Source organism: Tupaia chinensis, unplaced genomic scaffold (genome assembly GCF_000334495.1).
Source record: "Tupaia chinensis unplaced genomic scaffold, TupChi_1.0 Scaffold145082_1, whole genome shotgun sequence".
Classification (NCBI taxonomy): Eukaryota; Metazoa; Chordata; class Mammalia; order Scandentia; family Tupaiidae; genus Tupaia; species Tupaia belangeri.
Genome location: NW_006204943.1, coordinates 1,603,204 through 1,613,163, shown reverse-complemented (window position 1 = coordinate 1,613,163; position 9,960 = coordinate 1,603,204). Strand labels below are relative to the sequence as shown.

General features: G+C 40.4%; 1 pseudogene; it reads right to left on the bottom strand.

The window, feature by feature from the left end:
• LOC102471989 (ATPase ASNA1 pseudogene) overlaps positions 1-4,615 on the bottom strand; it is a 14,209-nt pseudogene extending 9,594 nt beyond the window's left edge.
• Positions 4,616-9,960: the final 5,345 nt, after the last annotated feature.

Below are 9,960 nucleotides of genomic sequence, written 5' to 3'. Positions count from 1 at the left end.
CTCCTCAGGGCTTAGGAAAATAAGGATATGAGCAAGAAGGGATTATTGCAGCGATATCACTACCATACAAGGAGCCGGCCTCATGATTAAGCTCCACAGAGACAGAGTCCTGAGTGCCATTGTTCTAGTTTGACCTAAAATTAGGTTGTACCTGATGCCAACTCTGAACTCGAACCATTAAAGATGTCAGTTATAGTGGACTACATACTCTTTTTAATTTTTGAATTATTATTTCTCTTTTGCCAAATTTAACTTGCTAGCTCAACTAATACACACAGTGCAGTGTGACTTTCAACAAATACCCTCGACTCAAGGCCATAGTACATTTGCTGAATTAGGTTGTCTATATCAATTAGGCAAGAATTGTGTTAGCTGATAATAATGTAATACAAACCAAGGCTTCTGTACCCAAGAATGTATTCTTTGATGTGTAAGTCCAGAGTTTGGCAGTTCAGGTTTCAGTTATAGTGGTCCTGCAAAGGCCCAGACTTACTTTACCTTTTTGCTTCATTGTCCTAGACATGGATTACATTCTCTCTCTTTATATTTAAGAAAGATTTTTGCTATAGGGTGCATGCACTCACTGAAGACACAGAGAGAGACAGAGAGAGTGAGCAAAAATAAGAAATCACCCACTGGGGAGGGATGGCCATGCCCATATCCCTTCTCCTCCATTCTTCTTTTAAGATTTTGGGCATGCTCATGTACTCAGTGTGCTTCAGTTCAAGTCACCGGGTCTGAGACTTGAACTGAAATCCACCATGTGGGAGTTCAGTGCCTTGACCACTATGCCACCTGCTGGCAGTCTCTCTTCAAGATCTAACGTAGCCGTTGAATTCTAGCCATTGGGTCTGTCTGAGGTAGAAGGTAGAAAGAAGAGAGGAAGAACAAAGGCGTGTACTCTCTAGCTAAATCATCATCCTGGAACTCTTCTTCCCAGAAGACTCACCTATGTACATATGATTGGCCAGAAATTAATATAACTGTATCTGGAAGAAAATGTAGTGTTTTAGCTAGAGTTATATGTAGTTGCCTATAGTAGACTGGACAATGGTCACCCTAATCCCTGAAACCTGTGAGTGTGTCATATCACATGGCAAAAGGAATGTTGCTAGTGTGATTACAGTAAGGATCTTGAGATGGGGAGATTATCCTGAATTGCCCAGATAAGCTCAGTGTAATCATAAGAATCCTTGAAAGAGAAAGGAAAGACGTTTAAAAGCAGAAGCAGAGGTTGGAGTGATGACCTTTGAAGATGAAGGAAAATATCAAGAGCTGAGCAATGTATATGACTTCTAGAAGCTGGAAAGACAAGGAAATAGATTCTTCCCCTAGAGCCTCAAGACATGGGCCTTTTGACAGCTTGACTTTAGTCAACTGACTTCAGGTTTCCATAACTACAATTGTATAAATATATATTTATATATAATTTTTAAGCCACTAAATTGTGGTAATTTGTTGTAGCAGCGATAGAAAACTAATACAGTACTCCAGATAAAAATCAGTGTTTTGTTGCAAAGGAAATAGGCTCTTTCAGTTTCTGTTGGGATAAGAGGTAAAGAAGGTCTGAGTGTTAGGCATTCTCCAGACCCATTGCTGATTGGTACACTCAGTGTAGAAGACAACTACCATCACATTTTTTGAATGATAAAAGTATGGTTCATCTAAAATAAGAATTACCTTAAAGTAATGCACTTTAATTTGGAAGCATGGTTGGCTATGTGAAAATTGTCAAGATCAAAATAGATTTTTTTGGGACCAGCAGATGGTTAATGGTTACATTGCTGTACTCCCACACAATCAACTGCGGTTTGAATCCCGGACATGACGCCGGTCATGTACGCGTGCATGCCCAAGATCCAGAGAGGAGACTGGAGGAGAAGGGATTGTGGCATGGCCATCCCCTGGGGATGTGAGGGGGTGTGATTTCTTGCTTTCTATCTCTCTGTCTCTCTGGCGAGCTCACATGCCCTATAGCAAAAATCTCTCTCTGTCTTTCAAAAAAAAAAAATCAGAATAGTTTTTTTGCATTGACTCTGACTAAATTGAGATAAGGAAAACCATGAAGGGGCATTTTCTCATGCTAGCATGCCTGATAAAAAGAACTATCATGAGAACTCTGCCAGAACCACACATGGCACAAAGACCACTGCAGTCTGACAAAAGGACTACTTCTGTGAAGACATCTTCCCAGCAGCCACCTGTCCAGTGGATAACTGATTCCAAAGATGATGCCAATAACAAAGTGTACCCTCATTACTAATCCCAAAACAATGATGTAAACCTTCTCCCATGTATACTTTGCCTTTAAAGCCACTCTAAAATGTGTAAGACTTCTTCTACCACATATCTAGGGCAACTTGGATATTGTGGTATCCAGATATCCTCTTCAACCTTGGCCTAATAAACCAGTTTTGCTTTACATACTTTGCCTCAGTTTACCTCTTAGATTGATAGCTGAGAAGTCTCTACATTATCACTTCATCAATTCCTCAGCTCATAAAAGGCTTCCCCCAACCCCCGCCAATGATGGTGGAGCAGAAAAAGGAGTAATAGCCCTTTGTATTTCTCGTAGCTTTAGTTAACAGAAGGAAAAAAATGTATTTGCAACTGGATTTCAAAAAGTAGATTAGGGAGTTTACAGTTGTATTAGAAAACCTACCACTGAAAGTCTGATTGTCATAACACAATGGTTGCAAAAGAGATATTTGGACAATTTTAATCATAGTGTAATTTTCTCATGTTGTCATTACATACTAAGCATTTTGGAAAATTTTGTATGGTGAATATTCCTCAATAAAGTTACAATGAACCAGAATTCTTCTCTAAAAGGAAAAGGCCATTTTTGGATAACTGAGTAGTGAGGCAAATCTTATTATAAACAAAGCCAAAATAATCAAATGCCTAAAATAATAAACTATTCTCATTATGAGAAACAATTATATGATTGTGCCTACAGAAAAGTGAATTTTCTTTCGAAGAGTCAAGACAAAATAGGATGAAATTCTTTATTGCCCTGTTTCTTTCATACTTATTAGTGACGTTTCTGAACACTGTTTAAACAAAATCTCCCTGACATGGCAACTGTTGCTAGGTAGGTTTTAGCTTCCTAAGAAGTTCAGTGAGATAAGAGGCTGTTTTTAATCAACAAGCAAGAGGAACCATATGTAGCCTGAAATCTGAGCACATAATGCTTAGTTCTACAAGTCAATATCCAAACAAAATAAACAAGACCCAAAGTGGCCACAGTGTGGATCTCTCTGCACGTGCAAGGCTGAGAGGAAATGCTGGCTTTCAGATGGGGAACTGCTGGCAGCATGTGGGCTTCTTAAATGACCTAGTGGTTGGATTATATCATTTCCCCCCCAATAAGTGTGACCGCTTAGCTGGCTTGGTATAAAATAAGATAAATAGAACTCCAGGAGATGTAGGTGTGTGTGTGTGTGTGTGTGTGTGTGTGTGAATATAAGATAAAATTTATCACTTTAACCTTTTTTTTCTTAGAGAGGGTTTTTGCTATAGGGTGTACTTGTTCTTGAGAAGGACAGAGAGAGAGAGAGAGAGAGAGAGAGAGAGAGAAAGAAGGCGAGAAATTCCCCCCACACCCCACCAGCCAGGGGGGATGGCCACGCCACAATCCCTTCTCCTCCATTCTCCTCTTGGGATCTTGGGTACGCACGCACACGCACCCTGTGTGAGTTTAAGCCACTGGGTCCGGGACTCGAACCGCAGTTGACTACATGGGAATCCAGCGACATAGTCATTACACCATCTGCTGGTTTCACCACTTTAACCTTTTAAAGTATACAATTTGGTGGCTTTAAACACATTTGCATTGTTTTGCAACCATTACCACTAATTATCTCCAGAACTTCTTCATTCTTCCAAACTGAATCTCTGTACCCACCAAGCAACAAGTCCCCATTTGCCTCTCCCTCTAGCCTCTGGCAACCACAGTTCTATTTTCTGTCTTAATGAATTTGACTACTCTAGGTATCTCATATAAATGGGATCATATAATATTTGTCTTGTGTTTGGCTTATTGCGCTTAGACTAGTATCTTCAATGTTCACCCATGTCATAGCATGTATTGTAATATTCTAAGACCAAATATTATTGCACTGTATGTATATGTTATATTTTGTTTAATATGTTTTTTCTTTTCCTTCCACCAGAGAGCATATGTACTTGTTGGAGAGAAACAGAGAGAGGAGGGAAAGTGAGGCTACCCTACCACCATGAAGACTGGCCCTTATGTCACATTTTGTTACCCATCTTGACATCAATGGACATTTGAGTTGTCTACACTTTTTTGCTACTATGAATACTACTATTACAAACAATGATGTACAATTAATGATCTACTTGAACAAGAGGGTGGCTTTAAAATAGTAATTCACCCAAGACACATTCTCAAACATGTAGAAACAGAAAGCAGGAGACTATTTCAGTCCATTTGGACTGCTCTAACAGAATACATAAAGTGGTAGCTTATAAACAGAAGAAATTTATTTCTTACAAATCTGGAGGCTGAGTTCAGGATGATGCCATCGGCAGATTCAGTACCTGGTGAGGGCCCATCTCCTGGTTCATAGATGGCGCCTTCTAGCTGCATCTTCACATGGTCAAAGGGGCCAACAGGCTCTCTCAGGCCTCTTTACAAAGGTGCTAAATCCCATTCCTGAGGCTCTGTCTAGCAGGAGAGCACAGCAGAAGTATGCTGGGTATGTGAGGGTTCTGCTCTCTTGACTTAATCACCACCTGAAGGCCTTTTCTCCTAATTCTACCTAAATAGGAATTAGACTGCATCATGCAAATTTTGGGGGGATACAAACACTTGGACCACCTCACAGACTCCAAATATAGAGGTTTGGGGTGAGATTGCAAGGCACACCTCTGGTTACAAATCACTGCTCTGATGTATCAAGTCGCTTAAATAATTAGATTAAGAAACTCAGTGGCACACTCCAAAATAGTCCAGCCTAAAAAATGACTCCTAAGCACCTTCATGAATGAGGCCAGAGCGTAACATCTGGAACAGTTTTGTGTTTCATCTGGAAAACATCCAAAAAGTATAAGATATAGATAGAATAACAAAATAATTGTGATGTTGGACATTATTACCTGAGATGCCATGGTAAAATTGTGTTATAACTATCAATAAATATTCATTGGAGAAGCAGAGCTGGGTGATGGTTGGTCAGTAGGGCCATAGCCTTGTCCTAAAAAGGGTAAGCTCTGATTTTAAAAGTGGTACTGGTAAGACTAGCAGATGGCGTAGAGGTTATGTCGCTGGACTCCCATGAGGCCTAGCATGGTTTGAATCCCAGACCTGGTGGCTTCAAACAGCCTGACATGTGTGTGGATGCTCAAAATCCTGAGAGGAGAATGGAGGAGAAGGGATTGTGGCATGGCCATCTCCCCTGGGAGTGATTTCTCACTTTCTGTCTGTCTCTCTCTCTTTCTCTTCCCACACCATGCTCCTCCCAACCAGTAAGCACACACTATAGCAAAATCTCTCTTAAAAAAAAAAAAAGTGATACTGGAAAACTTTTCATTGAAGTATAATATAAACAGAAAAAAGTACAACCCTATTATAAAGGTATAGCTTAAAAAAATGTATAGACTGAACTACCTGTATAACCAGCACTTGGATTAATATTGCTTCCATTCTATACAATGGAGTATTATTTAAAGATTAAAGGTAAATGAACTGTTGGGCCAAAAAGTAACATGGAAGCCACTCACAGGTATTTCTATGTTAAAGATACGGATATAAAAGGAATACAAACTGCATAATTCCACAAATGTGACATTTTAAAAGCACTATAATGATGGTATAGGGACCAGCAGATGGTGAAATGGCTACATTGTGGATTCTGAAGTAGTCGACTGTGGTTTGAGTCCCAGACCTGGTGGCTTAAATCCCGGACCTGGTGGCTTAAAACTTGTGCTGAACACAAGTATGTGCACATCCCCGATCCTGAGAGAAGAATGGAGGAGAAGGGATTGTGGCATGACCATCACCCCAGGGAAATGATTTCTCACTTCTCATCTCTCTGTTTCTGTCTTTCTGGCAAGTGTACGTGCCTATAGCAAAAATCTCTATATAAAAAAATCTAAAAAATAAAATAAAATAAAGATGATAAAAATATCAGTGGATGCAAGGAGTTCCTGGGTAGGAAAGAAAGTTTAACAGATGTAGCTGGATTCTCCCCTTTGGGAGATTTAGGGCAATGAGTCTATTCCATATGTTACAATAACCGTGGACATGTGACATTTTGTGTTTGGAAAAACCCATGAAATTGTGCAAAAGAGGCAGTAACCCCAAATGCAAATGATGAGCTGTAGTTTATCAATAATGGTTCATAATGTTACCAATGTATAAAACTCATGGGAGATGATAAAATTGGGATGACTGTTGAGGGAGGCTGAGGGAGGAAATATGTGGGAACTATTTGTGCTTTCTGTTCAGTATTTCTATAAACATAAAATGTCCTGATAATAAAAAAAAAATATTGCCAGCTTCCAAGAATATCCCCTCCTGGCTCTTTTCTAGTCATAAACTTCCCACCCGAAATGACCTCCATCCTGACTCTCAGTGGCATTGACTGAGTTTACTTATTTTGTACTTAATATAAATGGAATCGTACAATACACCTCTTTTGTGTCTATCTGCTTTCATGCAAGATTGTGCATGTGAGATCAGCCATATTGTTATTTAGTTGTAATTTATTCATTTCTATTACTGTCTAGTTTTCCATGTAGATACTGTTTGTTTTAGAAGTTTATTTGTTTAGTCCATGGAAGAGAGAGGTGGAAAAAGAGAGAGAAAAAGAACTCCCAACAGTTCCCATGCTACAACCCATCACTAGCTTCACAGGACCAGGTCATGGGTAGATGTGTGCATTTGGCATGTACGAAGAGGCTTGGAACATGAACCCAGGACTGCCCCATGTGGGTCCAATTGTGTTATCCCTGCACCTCCCTCGGCACTGTTTTTAGTGTTTCTCTTCTTTTCTTTTCCTCCCTCCCTCCCTCCCTCTTTCTTTCTCCTTCCTTCCTTCCTTCCTTCCTTCCTTCCTTCCTTCCTTCCTTCCTTCCTTTCTTTCTTTCTTTCTTTCTTTCTTTCTTTCTTTCTTTCTTTCTTTCTGTTTTCTTAAGATTTTTGCCATGGGGCACATGCACTCGCCAGAGAGGAAGAGAAACAAAGACAGTGAGATGGCAAATGAGAAATCACCCCCCATGGGAGATGGCCATGCTGAAATCCCTTCTCCTCCATTCTCCTCCCAGGATCTTGGGCACGCACGCACATGCACCCGGCATGATTTTCAAGCCACCAAGTCTGGGATGTGAACGGCAATCGACCATGTTGGAGTCCAGTGACCACTGTGTCACCTGCTGGCCCTTGTTCTCTTAAATGTGAGCATATACCTAATATGTATAAGAGCAATTCATGTGTCAACATAAATTTATGGGAAAATCCCTTTACACTATCCAAAGCCTCTAGTTCTGCTCTGCTCACCGTGAGGCAAACATCTGAAGTGTGATTTATGAGTCTAAATAGTATCATCCACCAGAAGAGAGAACCTGAGCTGATGGTGTAACAGTTCTGATCACAGAGATTCTCTTCTACGAGTTAATAAATGGAAATCTAAAAGCATAACTCAGTGTCCTATAAGTGTGTTTGACATGAACAGATTCCCTATGGTTCTGTCATCTCCAGGTGAATTGCTAAAATTTAAATTTTTCAGTCTTCAAAACAGGTTAAAAACTCTCAATGAACTGAGATCTGAAATTACCTGATGAACAAATGATTTGAGCTCCATTGACCTGAACTCTATTGATCCAAACTGTAAAAACTGTCTGCTCTAAACGTACTTCTAACTGTGAATCTATTATTTCTCAAAGTGTAAATATCCTGGAAAAGAATGCCAGGCGGGAGCCCAGCAGAAAGCAGAAGACATGCTGAACTGCAATATCATAGAGAATGTCTTCTTTAAATTTTTTTTCTTTCTTGGAGAGGTTTTTGCATTCACCAGAAAGACAGAGAGAGATAGAAAGCGAGAAATCACCCCCCAGTGGGGATGACCATGTCACAATCCCTTCTTCTCCATTCTCCTCTCGGGATCTTGGGCACACACGCACACGTGCCTGGCATGAGTTTAAGCCACCAGGTCTGGGACTTGAACTGTGGTGGACTACACGGGAGTCCAGTGACATAGCCATTACACCAACTGCTTTTCCCAAGAATGTCTTGAAAAGTGTATTCACAAAAGTATTCGCAGAGGCTTATTCAGGGTTAAGAAAACTAACAAGGCATGCCGAAACACTCAGGGATCACAATAGTGGGAAGCTGTTGCTATCCATAGGTGTGAGGGTTCAAGGAAGACAGTGATATCTATGGAGTTTAGGAAGACCTGGAGTAGTAGAAGAGGGACTGCCTGACGGGGAAATGCTGGAACTATTTAAATAATGTCCAAGGTATGTGTATAAGGTATCTATATAACATAAATTATTTTTTGTTTAGACTTGAATCCATCTTGAAGATATCGCATTAGGTACATGCAAATATTCCAAAAATTAAAAAAAATGAAATCCAAAAACACATCTGGTTTTGAGCATTTTGATAAGAATACTCAACCTGTAAAATATTGTCCCCAGTCTATGAGTAAAGAATAACACTTAAAAAGACACCAGAGGGTCAGCTCTGTGACCTGATGGTTAAGGCAGCTGGACCCCACATGGCTGAGCAGGTGTGATATGGAGCACAGAGACAAGCCTCATGAAATTGAAGTCTAGTATGTGGGAAAGAAAAAGAAATCCTGCCCTGAGGTATAAGATAGGAAGAAAATCAGGAAATGGAACCTCGAGAATGAATTATGGAAAGGAATTTGATCGTCTGTGGAAATGGGTTGTAGGCTGTACAGAGTTAAAATACCACCTGTTACAGACCAGTACAGAAAATGATGTTTTCTCTCATTCATTTCTCAGTTTCTCTCATCTGTAAATAATTAATTCTGGGGCTACCTGCAACCTGGTGGTTAAGGTGGCTAATGTGGCCAACACCCACCCGGCCAACACCGTTTGAACCTTAGGCTGGCAGCTTAAAAAACATGCCTGATACATCCCAACTGGGTGGAGAAATGGAGAAAGGATTGCTTAATGGCCACGTCCTTTGTGGCAAGCTTTCTCTTTCTTCCTTGCTCTCGCTCTCTCTCTCTCTCTCTCTCTGATGAGTGCATGTGCCCTCTGGCAAATTAAAAACAAAAGATTAAAAAAGATCATAATTAAATTTCTCATATTATTTTTCTAGGCTCTCACCCTTGTTTTAATTTTTGCCATGTATTTTCTATGCTTTCGTTTCACTGTCTTAGATGAATTGCTATATCCTGTTACGTCTGTGTGACCTTGAGTTAAATCACTACAGAAACGCTTTGGCGGAAGTTTCCATAATGATACAGCTTCTGGGAAAGGTGTTTTTTTCCTTGGCCAAAAGCTATAGCATCATCCACAGTCTTCTAAACAAATAAAATCAGGTCTGGGGTTTGAATTTTGAGCCAAGTGGAAATGTTGAGTGGAAATACTTGTCCATCATCAAGATAAATTTGCAAACTTTATGGTATGTTTTGGATTTTTAAAGTGTCTATGGTACTTTTTAGATACAGAACCAAAATATTATCTTCTTGGGGGAATCTCTTCCCTTTTGAGTAAATTTATACACACACACACACACACACACACACTCATTCAACAAGTGATTTGTGGCTCTTCCTATCTGAATATTATTGAGAATGTTATAAGGGTCATAGTTTTAAGAAAGATGCTGAAGACTCAGCCAGACCGCTAGGCCCGGGGGCACCTCGGCCTCCGCGGGGCATAGGCGTGCCAGCCTTCAGCGCCCGAAGCTTGTGTGCACCCGCGCGCGGCCCTAGGCCAGCCAGCAGTGAGCCTGCGAGG